Source organism: Siphateles boraxobius, unplaced genomic scaffold (genome assembly GCF_051911475.1).
Source record: "Siphateles boraxobius isolate OS27281-9 unplaced genomic scaffold, OSU_SipBor_1 130, whole genome shotgun sequence".
Taxonomy (NCBI): domain Eukaryota; kingdom Metazoa; phylum Chordata; class Actinopteri; order Cypriniformes; family Leuciscidae; genus Siphateles; species Siphateles boraxobius.
Window position 1 is genome coordinate 14047390 of NW_027508734.1, and position 22009 is coordinate 14069398.

At 38.2% G+C, this 22009-nt stretch overlaps 1 protein-coding gene across 1 annotated transcript in view; it reads right to left on the bottom strand.

The window, feature by feature from the left end:
- The window catches only part of cemip (cell migration inducing hyaluronidase 1), a 138230-nt gene extending 122427 nt beyond the window's left edge, over positions 1-15803 (bottom strand). The window contains exon 1 of the mRNA XM_077227984.1: positions 15637-15803. The gene's annotated coding sequence lies outside the window, so the exon portion shown is untranslated. The remainder of the gene's footprint in view (positions 1-15636) is intronic.
- Between the last annotated feature and the right edge of the window lie 6206 nt (positions 15804-22009).

Sequence of the window (22009 nt, forward strand, 5' to 3'; positions counted from 1 at the left end):
AGGACAAGTATACTGCCTGATACAGCCTCCTGAAAGATAGGCGCTGTGTATCTTGGCAGACTTGAGCTGAGGTTTACACCACCAGATGTGCGTGGTGATGTGTTTTCTGCAGATGCACTGCAGCTGCGACGTGGCTGGGCCTTTTGAATTGCCAGCGGCACCTGCTGCTGTAAGCAATGTGTGAGGATTTCAGAGAGGCTATTGACTTGACCCGCGGGTCAGTCCAAGCAGCCAGCTGATTACATGAGCCATAAAACTCCCGATGCAAGGACTTTTCTTGGGATCATGTGGGTGAGTTGAATCTACAGAAGTAAGTCACACTTACAAATGTCTAAATGTCATACCAAATGGCATTTTTTAAAGAAAGCCAACACTTTTCAAGCTAGTCAGGGGTGTGGCCTGCACTTAGTTTTCAACCAATCAGAACCAACGTGTGCCTGTCTATTATTTTTGCATGCAGACGACAATGTTGTCAAAATGATCCCCTTTCACACAGATACACGAAAACGACAAATAATGCTGTATTATGCTGCCAGGTTGGCGATGTCACTTTGTAAATGAAAACGACATGCCTCACCTATAGACTTAACACGTAATACGTATTGACGTCACTGTTTTCACAAATTTGTGTTTTTGTTGTTTGCATGGAGATCATATTGTTTTTAAAAAACTTGACAGTTGTCGCGTAAATGAACGGCCAAAATGCATAAAAAGTTTACCGTTTTTAGTTGAAAACGGTGTTGTGTAAATGGCTTCTATTTAAGATAAGATATCACTTAAAGTTCCTTTAATACTTTGAAATTATAACTATTTGTCATTTACAAATTTACTAAAGATAGAAGTCCATGACTTTAAATACGTTGAGTTTATTCACAGCAGAATCTGAAAATATTGTGTATGCTTTTGTTTGAGCTTATTTTGTTAGAGTTTGAGGTTGAACTTGAGGAGAACTAATTTTAAACATGATTAAAGTCATAGAGCAAAAATGATGAAGAAAAGAGAAGTTAGAAAAACTTGCAACTTGGTTTGATATTTAGTTTTGATATTTAGTTTAGTTTAGTTTGATATTCTAATGCAATGACATTTCTAAGTGTTCAAAAACTGTTTAAGGCCACTGGAGAAGGTAAAGATGTAAAGGGGATAAAGTTGACTTTAGACGCCTTTTTAGATGAAAGAATAATGGGAGAGTGCCAGAGAGATGAAGAAAACAGATAAATCCAAGCAGACAGAGTGACAGTTGCCAGGTTATCTCTAACAGAAACTCGCATCGCACAAAGCCAACACGTCAGCAGTAGTGTGACTCACTGTACAAATAAACGGCTAAATCTGTTCAGTGCATGAGGCTGAAGGTCAGATGGGGGTAGAATGCATCTGAAACTAAACACAAACAAATAAAAAGTCAATCAGTGTGTAAAAATGTCACCGGTGTTAGAAGAGCATTCATGAATACAGACAAAAGTTTTCCTTTACCCAAGGGTTTCTCAAAAAAATGTGAGTAGCCAAGACAGACAAAAATAGTAGATCCTCATGGACACTGAACATCTATTCAGGTGTGTCAATACCTCATCATAATGCTGCAACATTTGCACAGTTATTGCCATTTGACTTCGAAACACAATATCATCTCATACTTTCAAACTCTCCAGTGACCGAAGTGTTAATCTGCAGGGAATACACCTTAAACTGCAGTGCTAATCTTATTAAAAACACTGGAAGCACGAACGGTAGAACGATTGCGGCTTGTAAATGAAACGGCTCCTAACAAAAGGTGGAAAATATTCAATTAAGAGCCACTAATGATTTGCAAATCTTTCTCTTGTCCCCGCAGACCGTGTGCGACCCCTTAAATCAGTTATAGGCCTGATTTAAGTATCGCTTTCAGGGCGTTCTTTGTATTCGTTTATTTTTTTTCAGCTTTCCCACTTAAATTGCTCAGTCTCTTGTAGTTCTCTTTAACTCAATGTTGTTTTATGAGATTTCATGGATGATTGTGCATTATTCTAATTGCAAATCTGCTTAAGTCGCCCGAGGTGGTCACCTGTCATTGGTTTTTAACAAAGGTTGTGCTAGTGAAGTGCCTGAAATGGTGACAATAGATCTATGATAAAGCTGTGCATATCAGACAACGGATTAAACATTTATCTGAAGCAAAATCTCATGGTGGAGTTCCAGGGTTTCATTCTTGGCTTCAACGCTTGGACGAAATTCCAGCTGAAAGACGGAGTTACACAACGTAGCACGCTGCCTAATAATGATTCCATTTCACTGGCAGCAGACTTGACTGACATCCCACAATCCTGTAGGTTTACTGGCCTGAGAAAGCATGTGTTTGAAATCAAGCAATAACTTTTACACTCAAGGCCATATGGTGGAAATTAAGGCCGTAGATCAACTCATCGCTCCGTTTGCCCGAGCTTTGCCACGTTCTACTTCCGCCAATCACTTTTTATATTCCCTATGAAAAAAAATCCTCTCAAGTACTTGCCAACAAACTTTTTGATTGATGGGTTTGTTATGAATGGAATTGAGATATTGAGACCACAGGTTTGGAATTGTATTTTTATCAGAGTTGGGAATCGAGAACTGGGTAGGACTGCACCATAAACTGGGATGTAAAATTCACACTTCAACTAGTTAGGTTAGTCACTAACTAGTGGGTCTTGACTTTACATTAATAGATCGAAGCATTCAAATCTGTAAACAGAATTATTGTTGGAAAACTGAGCATATTAGTCATTCTTGTTATGGTCGATGAAACTTTTTTTTACTCACATAGCGGTCAATGGTAATCAACCTGATTGTTTTATCAGAATCGGTTGTATTTTTTATTTTTTTATTTTATAAAATACTGAAACTGAATGATTTCCATGTTGTTAAGGCCGTGTGTCCACCAAAGTATTTTTAGCCAGCTGAAAACGCTGGACGCTCTGCCGAAAACGCCTAGCTGTGGGCCCTAGAGAGCGTTTTGGCAGCGCTGCGTTTTTTCAGTTGAGACGATTCATTGCTATGATACAGAATATCCGCAGCACAGTTTACTTGTAACTGATTTCGCAGATAATTTGTTTCATACTAAAAAAAAATTTTCATCCATTTTGTTCAGTTAGCTCTGCTGGTTGACGTCGTTGTACAGAAAGAATATTGTGACAGTTGGTCGGTGTGGTAGTTGTCCCGCCCCTCCTCCACTGTGATTGGACGGCTGTGTAAAAAAATGACAGTGATGAGCGCTGCGTTTTACCCAAAGTTGAACATTCTTCAACTCTCGGCGACCTGTAAAAAAACGCCGGCCGCAGCGCTTCAGCGTGAAAAAACGCTCAGCGCCTTGTTACGCTCATGGCGTTTTAAAAACGCAGCGCTCCCATTGAAAACTATTGAAAAAATACGCCAGCCGCGTGAAAAAACGTTTTGGTGGACACACGGCCTAACAGATTTTGAACATCTGAAAACTGTACTAAAGTACTCTGACAGTGTCTCTTGTGCCACCGAATCTATACCATAATGGCAAAAAAATTAAATAAATAAAAAATCATTCAGTATGCTTTTCTGCAGTTGTGAGCTTGCAGTCAAGTTAAATGATGAGCATGAAATGTTATGTGATACAAGATTAAAAAAATGAAAAGACAAAGAAATCTTTGTCCTTGGCCAATTCCCTGCTTCTTTGTCTTGTTTTCTAATATCTAAATGTCTTATATATACTTGAGAAGTAAAAATGCGTAAGATAATAAGTGTGTACAAAACAATGCACACTAGAGATGGGCGGTTGGCGGTTATAGCCGCGGACTCCGCGGATAAACCGCGGATCGGGCGGATGACATGACGAAAAGAAATATTTTAATTAAATCCGGGCGGGTGGCGGGCGGTTTCTAGTCTCGCGGCTGTCATCAGCAGCGCCTTGTATCAGCGGATGGCGGGCGGGTGCGGTTTTGAAAATTGGTCAAAAACGTTGGTGCGGATGGATGGCGGACGGATGATGAGTTTTGTGATGAGGTTGCGGATGAAATAATAGCCCATCCGCGCATCTCTAATGCACACACACAAAGAAAAGAAAAATCAAAAAATGTCAGAATTAATTGACTAATTAAATTTCATGCTTTAAGCGTAAAGTTTACTAAAGTGTCCTAGGTGTATAGTTAAAATAATAATAATAACAACAATAATTTACCAATATGTTACGTGCTCTAGATTCTGCAGTGGTGCAGGAAACATTATCAGAGAATTGTGATAGTCTTTTGCCCACATCATTCAGAACAATACAGACATTAACAAAACCAAACATCATTAAAACCATTCAGTTAAATTTTTTATTTTTTTTTGTATTCTTATTCAGAACCGGTTCTCAGTCTCCAACCTTTTCGAAGAGACTTTTTGAGTAACAATTCTGGTTGTTGTGACACTCAGACAAAAATGTACAAGTCGCCTTTATGATACCATCGCTTTCTTTGCCCTGTGTTCTGTGTTCCTGAACGATGTTAGCCAGACAGTAAGTAGGACATGATCTGAAGCAAGACATGAATCAACTCTGACCTTGTCTGTAATAATTTCCCTGAGGAAAAAAGGCAGTCGGTGGCCTCTAGTAAGGAATATACTCACTTGCACACAATACAAGCTAGATTGCATTTGAAGGACTTGATAAATGGGTGTGTAACTGCAGTGAGCAAACACATGCTTGACATACACCAAAAGAACACAGAGCTTATTTGTCATTCATGTCATCGCAACATACTTTAAGCTCCCATCAAGGGGTCTTCAACATGGTGGCGAAAATCTGAAGGGAAAACAAGCATGCTAAATGTATGCCCATGATTCGATCATCCGCTAATGGGAAATAAACCAGTTGTCACCACAGAGAGACAATTAACTCTCAGCGCTGCATGTATTCCAGGGGTTACATTACTAAGACATGCTTAACTATGTAAATAGTAAATTATTACGATTAGCAGATTAGCAGAAATTCTCTCATTAACATATACCTAATCACACATTATGATCAGACACATGAAGCAGCCACTTCCTAACAGTGATTGGATTGATTGACAGGTAGGTAGGCTAATTGAGTAGTGGGCGAAATAAAATGTGCTGTATGTTCTACATTGAATGACTAAAGCATGCTGCTTTCTGTGATGACAGGTTAGCAATTAGCTACCATGCTCAACTTATCAAAAGTTGTCACAGTACAACTTTATATGTAGGTTTTTCACAAGGACATCTGTATCAGAATAATATGTAGACTAATAATATGTAGACTAAATGCAACTTCTGTTGTTAAAGGAACAAGCCGACTTTTAGACTTATTCACCATATCCCCCAGAGTTAGATAAGTCCATACATACCCTTTTCATCTCCGTGCGTGCTGTAACTCTGTCTGACACACCCACCGCTAGCCTAGCTTAGCACAAAGACAAGTAAATGGCTCCAACTAGCATACTGTTCCCAATAAGTGAGAAAATAACGCCAACATTTTCCTATTTATATGTTGTGATTTCTATAGTCACATTGTGTACAAATAACAAGGTCATATGAGACAGAGGCATCTTCTAACCGTATACATACTGGGAACTATATTCTCAGAATGGAAGCACTGCTATACTTGGGCGGTGTGATTTGCTCTAAGCACCTGAGAAGCCCCGTGGTGAGGAGCAGAGAGTTCGCTCAGAGTGTTGCGCTAATCACTCCACCTAAGTAGCAGTGCTTCGCCTTCTGAGAATATAGTTCCAAGTATGTATACGGTTAGAAGATGCCTGTGTCTCATATGACCTTGTTATTTGTACACACTGTGACTATACAAATCACAACATATAAATAGGAACATGTTGGCGTTATTTTGTCACTTATTGGGAGCAGTATGCTAGCTGGAGCCATTTACTTCCAGTCTTTGTGCTAAGCTAGGCTAGCGGTGGGTGTGTCAGACAGAGTTACAGCACGCACGGAGATGAAAAGGGTATGTATGGACTTATCTAACTCTGGGGGATACGGTGAATAAGCTGAAGTCCCAAAAAGTCGGCGTGTTCCTTTAAATAATGTTATACAAGCAGCTAACAACAGCCTAGCCTCCCTGCTTGCACAATAAGAAGGCTGAATGACTATATTTAGCTCTCGTTCTCAGGAAAGCTGCAATATATTACAAGACCTTAAACATGCCCTGAAAGGTTAGGGTTCATAAACTAAAATATGACGCACATTTTAGCATCCAACTAAGTGGAACAAGCAGATGCTGTATTTGCCCTGGGGAAGCGGCTTTAGCTTAGAGGTTTAGAGTGCTTATTTAAGCAATGCATCTTCCGCAGCAGGTGCTTTTTATGAACTCAAAGAAGACATACGGCAAACAAGATGGTTTCAGTAAGTGGAGTCGGATAGTGCAATGTAGATGGACTTTTTGAATCCGTATGGTATGTTAGCATCATCAACAACGGCAGCTGTTCAGAAGAGAAGATGTTAGTTTCACTGTGTTATTGAAACATTTGTCCCTTTGGTTTAACTGACAAAATGAATGCAACAGATGTGAAGAGCACAATCGGCTCTCCAATGGCAATACATTCAGAGGCAAGAAACAATGAGAAATGCATAATTAATGCGACGCCCACACCAACTTTTCAGGTGAACTAGTTAGCTGGTGTGCACTTAAATTTAGACAACCACTTGAACTACATTTAAACTTCTAATGTAGGCTACGGAAAACTCTATGGCTAAGTTTCTCAAAATTTTCACATCACTGCACAAACCAACTATACTGGGTATGGCCCGTTAACACCAAGGATAACTATAACTATAAAGTATTCCTAATCAATCTAATTCTATGAAAATTGTGTCCAAACCACAACTCTAACAATAATGACATTTGGACATCATTGGAATCACCATCAGAATGATTTTTTTCCAGCTGATGAACGAAAAAAATACGGACAGCCAATCATAATCCACCCAACTTTAAAGAGCACAAGCATTTAAAGCGGCTGATGACAGAACTGCAGCGAGCACTTATAAAATATCTGTTGGTGAGTACGCTAATGTAGTTATCGTTATAGTTATCGTTCTTGGTGTGAACGGGCTTTAATACTGCTGGGCACTAGGTGGTGGTATGGGGTCAATTTTGTTGCGCAATAGCTTACACAATAACTCAGGGCAGTTTGATTTCAGTTGAATTTACTTTTATTTTTTAAAGTAAAAAGAAAATAGAATAAAGCTCAATCAGTTAATTTGTGCAATGTTAATCACACCTCAACCAACACCAACTGTTTTATGTTCTTGGCTTCTAAATGCAGCTAGATTGATACCTTCATGTTGTTTGGTGGACTGTATTAACATTTAACAAACTTGGTTTGAGTCTGTATGAAATGAAAGTTCACACTATCAATGTTCTAAATGCATGTTATTGGTGTTATTGTGAATGATTCATCCATGCATGTTACTTTTTTTTTTTACTTTGTAATTTTTAAACAAAATAACATCAGACTTCAAATAATTTGTCCACTTACGCCTTAAACTTTCTTACAAATCAACTTTCAGATCTGCCTCCATCCAATGAACAACTGATGCACAAAACTAGGACCCAGCTCTACATTTTCTACTTTTTGATAGTCTTTCACAATACGGAAGAAAAGATCTGAAGATCGCTACTTCCGTTACATTGCCACTTTAAAAGGTTATGTAACCAGATCATAAAGTCCCATTGATTTTTGTAATTAACTTTGAGTATAACCAGTATCAGCTTATATCCTGGCACCTTATAGTTCATCTGAGTTCAGACAACCACTTAAAGGAATAGTTCACCCAAAAATGAAAATTCTGTCATTATTTACTCACCCTCATGTTGTTCCAACCCCGTAAGACCTTCGTTCATCTTCGGAACACGAATTAAGGTATTTTTGATGAAATCTGAGAGCTGGATCACTCCTCCATACTAGTCCATAGGCTTCTTCAGAGATTGAAACTTGCTGGCCTCGAAAAGTTATTAAAGACATCGTTAAAATAGTCCAAATAGTCCAAGTGTTCCGAAGATGAACAAAGGTCTTACGGGGTTGGAACAACATGAGGGTGAGTAAATACTGACAGAATTTTCATTTTTGGGTGAACTAACCCTTTAAACCTAACAAATAGACAAAAAAAATAATATAAAAACACCTATAGTTTCTCATGTAACTCATGTACGAAGACATACTGTAAATTCAAAAATGTACCATTTGAACTCCACATAGACAAGTCTGGAATTACTTTGTGTGCATCACTGGAACCATTTCAGTTTAGTTAAAAATTCAACAATCAATTCTGATTTCCATTTTCCCAGATCTGTCTCAACTACAGTTCCAAATCAACAACCCCCCCTGCTGTTTTTTTTATCAGGAAACAGCTGAATTACAGATCATCCGCTTTCCCCCCTAAAACAAACCCCCTTCAGAATCAATAATCAGAATCCCTACAAACACCAGTGATTTACATGAGAAAACACTTGAGCGGCATCTCTCATGCCATAAATCATCTTTTGTTGCACATTTGTTCTATCTATCTTAGTTATTTATAATTTAACCCTGCAACTGTGGAAGCGAGAATCTGCAAAAAACACAAACAGTGCCAGGATGCCAGGATAACGGACAGCCGTATCAGTCACTTAACGCATGTTGAGGAAGGTCAGCGTGTCCTCAGACATATGGTTTCATTTCTGTCTGTCAGCAGATGGCAGAGCTCCAACCCCAACCATGGATGAAGATGGCGATGAGAGGCCTGAAACCTTCTCCAAAACACCCCATCCAGGGGAACAAAGATCCCTCGAGGGGCTATGGGCCAGTTTTAGAGAAAGCGAGAAGCCCTTGTGCATGCAACACTTCTGTTAATATGCATACTGAGGGAATACTGGTGTCTGTATTATTACAGGTTCATGCAGCAATCTCGCTGTCTTTCCAAGAAACCCATACATTAACAGCCTGGAACAGGTGTTTGCTCCTGCCATGTACACCAGGTTCATAGTCACCAGTCATTTTCCTGACAGCAGTCAAGTCTATGTTGCATTCCTTTCTACCTGCTTTACTACAAATTGGTGGTTAGTGTTGTGAAATGACGCTGCATAACTAGCCTATTTACAGGACTCATCAAATGTCTTCAGTGCCACAAATGCATTGCTGAACCGAAGCAAAACACTTTTATTTAGTTTATTTTCCAGACAGCGGTTGATATTCCTCAAGCCTCTTCAATTTACCTTGTTTGTCATTAACATCTGGTAGTCTGCACTGAAAACGAGGTTGTTGCTTGCCTCCTGACAGCCAATGAATTACTCTTGCTTCTGACAGGTGTCAGGTCTGACAAACCTGCTGTTCATTTCGTCGACCGGGAGATTATACGGAGTCCGAGAGATATGGCACTGTCAGAATACACCTGCAAATTCATAACCTTGAGGCTCCTCGGGATAGATTCAAGCGCCTTTTGGTCATAATTAATGAATGCAGATATGCGGCATCCTCATGCTGCACATTTAGGATCAAGGTGAAAAATTTCATAGCAGTGATTTTCATCGATCTTGTAAACGCGCAGATGCGTGAACGTGCCAGCACGCTTTGTAAGGCCCATATGGCCAAAATCAAATTGTTTATACAGCAACCAAAGAACCAATTCATCTTCAGGACTAATCTAGATATGCCAGGTTATTTAAATCACTGATTTGCCTCGTTATGGAGGAATTCCTGTCATGTTATAAATAGGCCTGGGCGTCATAACAAATTTAAACACAGCCTTATTCAGTAACTCAGTTTATATGTACAGTATGTGTTGGCATTCATTGGCATAAAATTATGTTCTTTTCAGATTTTTTTTTCGAAACTATCATTTCAAACAGTCATTGCCAAGAAGACTCAACATGTAAGTCAAATTATTATAAAACTATTATTTAAGACATGGTGTCTTAAATGTTGTAATGTCATAGTGACATTTTCATTTACATGCACCAATATATCAAAACAGCCATATTTATTCCAATTCAACCCAAGGTCCATGCCTGGTTAGGTGCAGGTAGATAGCAGGAACGAACTTGAATGACAATAATAATAAGAACACTCTACCGCACACTAGTGACTTTATTTCATTGAGAGCGAACAACACATTTCACCATATTTATCTAATGCACAAACACTGTCTTTCCATGTACAGAGTACAGAGTTTTTTTTTATTTTATTAATGGCCAAATAAAAAGTGTAAAAATTTTGGTAAATTTAATATCGCTAGCAAAATCAAACCAAACATAGTAATATTTGCTGAAATTCAGGTATGGTAATAGGCGTTTTCGTTTCCAGAGATTGGTAGATGACAACATTGGGCCGTCTGACCAAAGGAGGGGATTAGGGAGACTGAATCTTGGAACAATGTATATTATATTAAAATCAAAATGTTTTTTGGGGGGGTTTTTTGGACCTTGGATGCATGTAAACTTTGCAAGAGACATCCAAAACTAAATTAGGAACCTTTAAAATAGCATAATAGGGGCACTTCAATACAACAAACACCGGCTCAAACTACTAAACCAATAAAATTAATTCAGTATTACAATTCGACTTGCTCTTAAGTTGATTCCTTTCTGATCAACACATAATTTCACTATTCCCACCTTTTATAAAGCAACAACTGTCAACCATTAACAACCTCTCAAGCCTTATAGCTCAATCAGTACTCTTACGCAGTACAATTTGACAGTGAAATGCATTTATAAACCCTTGACAGCACACAGGTGCGGCTTTTAACCAGAACCGAGAATTAATTAGCAAATCTTAATAGACCCTCCATTTACACCTCAAACTCATATCAACCCATCTATCAAATTTCAAGCACATGATAAGAAAATCAAATTCGTTTAAATGTTTCCAATGACTCCAACTGAATGATAAATAGAGATGAGCCTCTTGTAGATATAAATCAGTACATTCACTTGCCATCTTCTCCCTGTTTTCAATATTCATGTCAATATTCCAAATCCCGTGTAGTTACTCATTTACATGGAAATGAGCTGAGGTAAGTGTCATGACATTATGTGGATGAACGAACGCCGCAATCCCCCGGACTGCAGCAGGGTAAAGCCAAAGCTCAGACTGCACTGGAAATATCACATACATTCACTTATGCACTATACATACAAAACACAACAGGTGCACCGTGTGCCAGTATGTGCAAGGTTCATTTATGTTGTTATTTTTCCCATGTAACACAAAAAGATACATTTGGAAGAACCTTTCTTTTTTTATCCTTTTGTCTATGGATGTAAAGCTACAAAAAAGGACAAAAAATAAAATACAAGTCCATACGACTTGTGCACTATATTCCAATAGACCAAAATATAAGTAGTTATTCACTGATAATCTTCCCATTTGTGGAATCAAAATTTAGATTCAAAGTGCCGTCTTAAAGGGTTAGTTCACCCAAAAATGAAAATTCTGTCAGTATTTACTCACCCTCATGTTGTCCCAACCCCGTAAGACCTTTGTTCATCTTCGGAACACGGATTAAGATATTTTTAATGAAATCTGAGAGCTGGATCAGTCTTCCATACTTCTCCATAGGCTTCTTGAGGAATTGAACTTGCCAGCCCCGAAAAGTTATTACAGACATCGTTAAAATAGTCCAAGTGACTACAGTGGCTCAATCTTAAGTTTATCAAACGAAGAGAATACTTTTTGTACGCAAAAAAACAAAAATAACGACTTTATTTCAACTATTCGTTTCCTTCTCTGTGGGCCTCGAGTCAGTTCACTAGTGTAAAAGCGTAGAGCTTCTGTTGTTGTACGTCACACGCATCACCCACATGACCAGTGTCGGCCAATAGTGAACCTACGTGTGACTTAGCTCTACGCTATTACACTACGTTAACTGACTAGAGGCCCACAGAGAAGGAAATATATAGTTGGAATAAAGTCGTTATTTTTGTTTGTTTTTGCGCAAAAAAAGTATTCTCGTCGCTTGATAAACTTAAGATTGAGCCACTGTAGTCACTTGGACTATTTTAACGATGTCTTTAATAACTTTTTTTCGAGGCCGGCAAGTTTCAATCCTTTTGAAGCCTATGGAGGAGTGATCCAGCGCTCAGATTTCATCAAAAATATCTTAAATCGTGTTCCGAAGATGAACGAAGGCCTTACGGGGTTGGAACAACATGAGGGTGAGTAAATACTGACAGAATTTTCATTTTTGGGTGAACTATCCCTTTAACACATATGCTTTAAAAATGAGCATGTTTCGATCAAATTTGTTCTTCACAAAAAGCTACTACGTGGCTTCATGTTACTCATTTCTTTTATGAGACTTTTAGAGATTGTTCAATCAAGGTTTTTTTTCTTTCACAGAGTTATATTTAGATTTTTTGGTCCATGCAAGCATGCGCTAGACAACATATTTCAACATACGAAGCATCTCAAAGCATTTTTCACCATGTGCGCCACATTTTTAAGACGCCACGTTAAAAATAGCTAGACCCCTGCATTCTATTCCCTTCCGCTCTGCTGCGTCTAGGTGTTTTCTAACACAAGAACGTGTATAAAAGGCCATGTATATGGTGTTTTTTCTTTTATTCTCTTTGGAGCATGATAGCAGTATTGCTATTGTTAACAAAAGATGAAATTATTAAATATAGTTTTCGTTAATTAAAATAAAGCTGAAATAAAGTAAAATATAAATATTAGATGAAAAACTTTAACTTAAAAAAATGTAATTTGAAATATATTAGGTTTAAGCTGAAATAAATAAATTACTAAAATAATTTACAGCTAAATATAAATATTAAAGAACTATTAAAAAAGACAATTGCACAAAATAAGATTGCTTAAACTAATATTAAATTCAAAATATTAATAATAGCATATAATAGTAAAATAACACTTCTTGGCAGTCATGCTCACTATGACCTGTCATTGTGTGGAAAAGGATTGCATGAAGATTCTTCAAATATTCATCTTGTGTGTTCCACAATTTTTTTTTTTTTTTAAATCAGCAAACAGGTTCGGATCAACATGAGTAAATAAGTAAGTGAGTAAATAAAGACAGAATGTTATTTTTAGTGAACTATTCCGTTCATAACCTACCACAGGTAGGTCTAATATATAGTTATCAGGGAACTGAGCGGAAAAAAAAGACTTCATTCATCAGTCATGAACCAAAGGTTCACAATGCTTTAGACACGCCATTTATGACACTGCTGCAGATTGAAACATGAGTCATTGTGGATAAGGTGCTACAACATGTGCTATTTCATAAGTCTTTAGTGATTATTTCAAGGATTGTATCTGTTGTGGTCAGGAGGCATGGATTGTGGTTACAAGCTGTTTTATAACTCACACCTAGATTTAGCCCAGAGGCAAGAATAAGGATGAAAGAGAGAGAATAAGAGATAGACAACAGGGAATCCAGAGGGCTCTGTTCCACAACCTAGTAAGCTGCCTTGCTGTCTACTAGCTACATAGGCATCATACTAACTGAAATAGAATCTCAAAACTGACCGAAATAGAATTCCCTAGAACCCTTTAAGCTCATTTCAAGACATGACAAACACACACCTGATGCATAGGCTGTTGCAAAAGGAAGGTACTGGCCAAAACTGTATCTTAAACTCACATGCATATATGCACACATACACCGTAACAAGACATCTGTCCGCCTCCACCTGTCTTCAACTAGGTCAGCCCGAAGCCAGCCATTGCATCTCATAGGTGTTTAATGAACAACCTAAAATAGCTGGCACTTGCACAAGACCCCTGCCCACAATGCACAAGTTACGACTAGCCGAAAGCTCTCAATAAAACATCCAACTGTGCAGAGCTGTGATGCTGGAGCGCGTTCAAAAGTGCATGCCACCGTTTCAAGTTAAAGCATGGGTAGCTGCCATACAGATCGGCATGAATATCTGGACACTGTAACGTCGTGTGCACTGATTTTATCACAACACTGTTCTCAAAGAAAGTCTCCATGATATTCCGGTCTCCATCTACACTGAATAAAAAGTTGGTGTAGAAACAATCTTCTCACTCAGACATTTGCTGGTCAACATATTGAATTAAACATTAAATTTGAAAGCAGAAAGATACCAAAACCATAAGTTAGCAATAGCATTCGTAATGCAGAAACGGTATGAAGTATGCACAATGATTAATACTTCTTGTTTCCTCTAACAAGTACTCTAAAATAAACTCCCACCCTCTCACACAGCATAGCTTAAGAGAGAAAAAATCTGCCCTTTACAATTTCACACACCATTTAGTGGCTGATGAATGGGGTTTGAAAAAAGCATCTGCCCACTTGCTGGCCGTCATTTCACAGATGCATGAAAAGAACTTGCTGCCAGTCTGCATTGTTTAGAAACAGAAGAGTCTCAATGTCCCACCAGCATGCAATGGATTCATTCCACATCAACTTGTGGTTTTGGTACCATTCCCATTCATCTGGTGGACAGAAAGGCGGCGATGCCATGACAAGTACCTTTTTCATACTTTTTGCAGCAATAAACTCATCTTCCATGATACCCGACTGATACTGGATAACAGTATGAAGCATCACATGGAAAAAGACCTAAAGTCATTTTGAAGAGAATGTGGATCTAATTCTTTCTCTGCTAACATCAGGTGCTTATTCACATGATACACATACTAAGCACTATTACACCATTTTCAGGAGAAGCATGCATTTTAATATATTCACATGCACAATAGAGAGTAATAAAGCATACCTTGATTTCCAAGATGATGATGAAATGGGTGGAAACTGTTGTCCTTCACGGGGTCCTACTTTCCAGGTGTCATGGGAAACGCTTTATTTAAAGTATATGATATTTGAAACTCAAAAGTGCACACTATAATATGATCCCACATTTTACTATATTATACCATATTGCACTATAGTATTTAGCACTGTACTACCAACCACAATATTAAACCGACACTACACAATACAATATACTGTACTACATCATACTGTACTTCACACTAGTATAAAGTGTCGTACACTGCACTATGCTTCACTAAACATCCCTATACATTACTACATTGTACAATATCACACTATAATATTCTATATCAGTGTTGCACGTTAAACTATTCCTATACGATATTGAACAATATTAAAGCACATTATCATACTACATTAAATGCCACCGTTATTATATGATAATGTATATTATAGTGTAAAAGTTTTAATCACTTATCTCCGCTATTTAATGAAACAGAATCAGAAGAAACTGTCAAATCGATCAGATGCTGATGGCGCGCGGATGCTCAGGTGAAATGATGCGCGTCATAATCGCGAGCTGTTAATGCTCCTTATGTCTGAACTTGCACCGGTGAGACATGTCGCCACAAACACTCGCAAACTCACATAACTGGAATAGGTTTCTCTGTTCTATGTATGACTGGTCTTGCCTACAAAAACGCGCTGGTTTGTTGACACACAAAAATGGCAATGGATAAAAGACAAGAGCGCGTAATGGATGGCATGAAATGAGAAAAGACGCACCTTGACGCACGAGCTTCTCACCGCCACTAGTGAGATACAATCTGAAGAAATCAAAGCGCACTTGTCTCACTCAAGTACACATGTCGGTTTGTACCCTTGAAAGTATATGTAACAGTGGCATCATTCATGAGTTTCAAAATCCACAAAGATAAAGGTCCATAAGTGCAGACCAACCTGTAGCATGAGCAGTTTGCAGATCAGCTCCACGGAAACAGTGCAGACTACAAGCAGCTGATGCGCGGCATGAGTTCATAAGACTGCACGGACGACACACTGATATTTATACACACCTCCAGTCTCCTGCTTTACACTGTTTACAACGCCGGTGCAAAGCCAAGCCCACTGCGCGACGATTGGCCAGATGAATCCGAAGGCACACCTGCTTCATTCTGATTGGCTCGCTGAATCCCTGTGCAGTTGAAGAACTAAATGTACAGTATCTGCAGTTCCAAACTGAAAACTTGGATTCGACAACCTTCTGACTGTAAATGAGATGATTAATCAGAATCAGAATTATATTTAATGACAAGTGTTTACTCACAACATGGAATTTGTCTAAGTGACGGGAGGCAGAGGATGAAAAAGTACAGTCAAAAGGATAGGGACGATAAAAGTCATAAGGGATGGATATAAAAGGTCACTGACAAAAATGAATAAACTGAAAACAGAACTTATGTGTGCGTCCCATTCAGAATAATACGAAGTAACAGGTGATCATGAGACTTCAAGTCTATTCTACCCACATTTCAGCAGGTGTTTTTATTCAAAACAACAACAAAAGTGATTCTATTTAATTTACTTATGTTAATTTAGCAGATGCCTTTATCCAAAGTGACTTTCAAATTAGGAACACAATAGAAGTCACTCAATTCACAGAGGGAAAATGTGCTAGTAGTTTTGTCTACATTTGTGGAAAGCAGCACTGCAATAGAATAATAATGATTATGAATTATGACCCGAGAGAGAGAGAGAGAGAGAGAGAGAGAGAGAGAGAGAGAGAGAGAGAGAGAGAGAGAGAGAGAGAGAGAGAGAGAGAGATTGACTCGTACTGCATAAATATAACAGTTATCCGTTTTAATCCATAGAGGTCGCTATTATCATTGTTCCAAGAGACATAAAACTTAATAAAGTGTCATCCTGTTGTGATTCATATTGACTTGACGATTCAAACGGTATGTACGAATAAACAGGTGTTCCTAAATGACTCATGTAGATACATTTAGATTCATATATTTTTTGCGCTCTTGTAAAATGAAACTGCTTTGAGAAGCATGATGAACAAAATTGTAATAATTTACTGATAAAAAAAATAATTAATATGTAAAGGGCATCATTCCAGAGGGGATTGATCTATTTAAATAATTCAAGGAATTATAGTTGTAATAGTTACAATGTAAATATAAAATTATACAATGAGAGAAATATGATTATTTTACAACCAAAACTGCACAAAATGTTCAGCGGTTTTGCTTTTGTAGATTTCAGGTGGGCTGTGATATGGCCATTTAATTTCACAGCGGCCTGATGGTATCATCTCCATTTATTATGTATTAAAATTTGTAGACATCTAAAATAATTCTCAATATAAAATATCACCCATACATCATAGACTTCAAAATCCCAGTGTTATTGCCTGTAGTACACAGACAACCAAATACGCACACACACATGTAGGCTGAGAATATTTCTTTGGAATTATGCAAACAAATATGAGAGCACTACAACAGCATTTCTATTTGAATTAGCAAAGTCTCTCTAAGGACTCAAAAACAGACAGAAATGCAACCCCGGGGCTCATTAAATGGAGTGATGAAAATTGGAATGCACATTGTTTTTCCTGGAAGGAGATTATCCCAGCAGAAATGCTGCGCTGTCTTGCAATGGCTTGCTGAGATAGGTAAATACCTTGTCCTCTTTTGCATTCAAGCGTGAGTACATCTGAGTTCACTTGGTCGATCCTCCCAACTACTGGAAAAGGTGAAGTGTGATGGCCCCTGAGGTTGAATGCAAGTCGTTCTCTGGTCCTCTGCATGCAATATTCTTACTCTAGGTATAGGGCAGACAAAATTTCTTTTTTTCTTAACATTTTTCTTGATCTTTTAAAAAAAGGACTCATTTTACTATGAAAAAAAATACTGTGGTTTCTTCCCTAGTCCATGGCTACAGTAGAATTCTTGGATTTCTGACATATGAAATCCAAAGCATTAAAATATTAGCATATATATATATATATATATATATATATATATATATATATGTATGTCACAATCAAACGTTTTTATACATTAGTATTTATTTGTGAACAATGACAATTGGGTACTAGGATATGCTGCATGTTAATATATATATATATATATATATATATATATATATATATATATATATATATATATATATATATATATATTCATTACATTTATCGCGCTTTTCTGGGTACTCAAAGCGCTTTACATCAACCACCATCAATGTGCAGCATCCACCTGGATGATGTGACGGCAGCCATATTGCGCCAGAACGTCCCTCACACAACAGCTTACTGGTGGAGAGGAGACAGTGATGAAGCCAATCAGTATATGGAGATGATTAGGAGGCCATGATGGACAGAGGCCAATGGGCAAATTTGGCCAGGATGTTACACCACGGGGTTACACCACTACTCTTTTTTCCGAAGGACATCCTGGGATTTTTAATGACCACAGAGTCAGGACCTCGGTTTAACATCTCATCCGAAGCACGGACAGCCATATATATATATATGGACTCTTGGACTCCATGGACATGGACTCTAGACCCCTGAAGACACCAAGATATTTGCAGCGGATCCTTCAAGTCCGGAAGGTTGCGAGGTGGAGGCGTTGTGGAACAAACTTGTTGGTCCAGCACATCACACCAATGCTCAATTGGTTTGAGATCTGGGGAATTTGGAGGCCAGAGCAACAACCTGAACTTTTCATCACCTAAAACTATTCCTGAATAATGTGTGTAGTGTGGCAGGGTGCTTTATCCAGCTGAAAGAGGAACTTCCATCAGGAAACACCATTGTCATGAAGGGGTGTACCTGGTCTGCAACAATGTTTAGGTATGGCATTTGTCAAATTTACATCCATATGATTGGCAGACCCAGGGATTCCCAGCAGATCATTGCCCAGAGCATCACACTCAATCCACCGGCTTGTCGTCGTCCCACATTGCATCGTGGTGCCATCATTCCACAGGTAAACACAGCACACATACACGACATAGACATTAAATATGCGGCCTTCTTAGTAAGCTCCATCTGTGACTAGTCATAATGTTTTGGCTCATCAGTGTGCACTTTTATTTACACTTTAAAATAAATTATGATTATATAAAGGATCGATATAATAAATAAACATCTTTATAAATATATCAATTCCTACTCACCAAAGTAATTACAAAATTAAAAAAAAAAGTATCATACAACCCCTTTCAAGATGGTGTGGCATATGAAACAGAATCAATCTTTGTTTTGATGATTGAGGGTTTCATTTGGAAAGTCTGCACTCGGTCCTGGTTAAATATATTTTAATTCCCCAATAAAGAGTTTGGCAAATGTACAGCAGGCAGTGTGAGCCTGGTTCCCATTGCCAAATAATCTGTCACTTATCCAAGGCTGGAAGAACGGCCTGCGTATGCTCTCCGGAAAGGTAAACTTCCTGTGTGGATTACTCAATGGCGGACTGAGATGCCTCTTGTCTGGGTATCTGGGGCGGATTTCTGCCCAGTGAAGTGTGGGAACTCCTGCAGTCCTCCTAGGAATGTGGAACAGTGGATAACAGAGGATCAGACCTAGGTCTACACCACCCTAACTAATTATCAGATGTTCTGCTTCATTTTTGCATTTTTAAATATGCAATTTGAACCAGGTTGGATGTCAGTGATGTCAAACATGTTTGGTTCTCATGGGTTTCTTGAATTAATGTCACATGTTTGAAAGTACAAAAGAAGAAATACGAAGCTGCTGTACGAGGGGAAAATTTCATCAAAAAATATGTTAAATATTTGTATGTTTCTCACACAAAACTATCTGTTGATTTCGAAAGACTTGAAATAGAGAGCATGGTTAGGATGCTCTTATGTAAGTTATATATATATATATATATATATATATATATATATATATATATATATATATATATATATATATATATATATATATATGACTGCAGCCCCTGGTCACTGTGCTTTTCTTTATATTGTTTAATTTCAGCAGTTTGTTACATCAGTGTTCAGCTCTTTTTTGTATCAGTTTGTTGTGTTGTAGTTTGATTAGCAGTTTTTGCATCAGTGTTCCATTGTTTGTCCAGTGTTCAGTCTTCAGGAAGAACTTAAAAAGTAGTAAAGAATGAAAACCAAATAAACCCTTTTTACCTTCTCATTTTCTGGTCTTACACCATACATTTCCCCTGACTAAATATCCAATTTCAAATACATCATATTATATACTTCCATGTTTACCTTAAAAAACCCATACACACCTAAAGCCCACAGAAATCAGATCATTATATGTATCCACAACCCTGACCCAGATTTAAACTGCTTCTTGGACTTCCAGGTTGGCGCTCCCCATTAGTTTGGATCAGCAGTTCAACCATGAGCTCTACCAATTCCTCCCCCTCACAGGACATCTGGTCCCGGGCCAATGTAAACTGTTGCTGGCTCCAACAGGTGAGGCTTAATGGTCGCCTCCAGTTCCACCTGCTTGTCGCATTTCAGCGTTTGAAGAAAGGGAGTCACCTCAAGAACTTAACAGCCTTCCTCTATGAAAATGGCTTTTATGGATTGTGGGAGAGAGATAGAGCAAGGGAACAATGGAAACAAGGGAACTGTAAGAGAAACCATATGGGAGATTTATGTATAGATACTTAAAGCTGCAGTAGGTAACTTTTGTAAAGAAATATTTGTTAAAACTGTCATTATGTCCTGACAGTAGAATATGAGACAGATAATCTGTGAAAAAATCAAGCTCCTCTGGCTCCTCCCTCTGGTCCTATTGCCATTTGCAGAAATACACCGCTCCCGGTCAGAAACAACCAATCAGAGCCAGGAGGAATGTCTTAGCAGTGTCAATCACGCTCGTGTACGCCCTGATCACCCCTCTCTTGCACAGCGCGTTCATGACTCTCCTGTTCGAACTCGTTCATCCAAATGAACGAATCTCTTTTCGAGTCATTTCGTTCATTCAAGTCATTCGAGTCTTTTTCGTTTTTTTGATGAACGAGTTCGAACAGGATCACGAACATGCATCACAGAACAGAGCATGGCGAGCATTTGTGCTTATAAAACTTAAAGTTTTTTATTTATTTTTGAAATTACCGATCGTTTCGCTAGATAAGACCCTTATTCATCGTCTGGTATCGTTTAAAGCCCTTTGAAGCTGCGCTGAAACTGTCATTTGGTCCTCGAAACGTTTGTGTCCTATTGAAGTCCATTATATGGAGAAAAAGCCTGGAATGTTTTCATCAAAAACCTTCATTTCTTTTCGACTGAAGAAAGACATGGACATCTTGGATGACATGGGGGTGAGTAAATTAATAGCAAAAGTTTTTTTAAAAGTGAAGTAATCCTTTAACGTTATCTATTTATAACTTATAGAAAGAGTGCAACGTTATAAAGTTACATGTATTGCAAAATACATAATGATTTGAGGACCAAGTTTGTAGTCAAAGTATGGGCAGGCCATAGTCAATGTAAAGCATATTGTTGATGTTTCATCCCTATTAGTGAATGTTCCGTAACTGTTTATAATCCGCCATCATTGGTGGTCCTGCTTACTAGCCTGCGCGTTCACGGCAGGCTCCGCTGTGGGGGAGGAGCTGTGGAGGGAGGGCTTTAGCGTAGCAGAGAGCAAGGGGGTTGGACCTGGAAGTTGTGCTTGTTCAAATTTTCAGGCTAAGTCAACATTTTCTCAAAACTCCCACCTGCAGCTTTAAAAGAAAGAAAGAAAAGTAATCAGGAACACCAGCTCTTTAAGTCTGGACACAGCACTGATTCAATTCAATGTTAAATTTAAGAATGTTTGAAGGATATAAGCAGATAATGTTTTATGTATATAATTCCCATTGTAACTGCATTGAGAACAAGTTCGAAAAGAGGAGTCTTTCATACAGTTGACAATTACAGATTAAGGTAAAAATCACAAACTTTTATTCATGGTTTGTAAAAGTTAAACTTTAGACTTTAATCTGGCAAAAAGTAAAAAAATAATTAGTGACTACCAGTAGAAATAATTCAATACATGTTTCTGAAATCAATTCGCTAGAATAGAAAGTAACACTGTGTCCGTAACGAAGACGTGTGGCACATCAAAACTAGAGGAGTACCATTAAAATCCATAGCACTGTCTGCGCTCGAAGCATCGGTGTCACGCCACTCATTCAGTTGATGGACATCTGCAGTTGGCCAGGTTCTATTTTTGATGCACTGCAAAAACACCTCGTCTTCAAGTCTGACACAATTGGTTTACTAATGTCACACTCTTTTTCTATTTTATGATCATAATTTGATAGCTAGCTGGATTCATTTC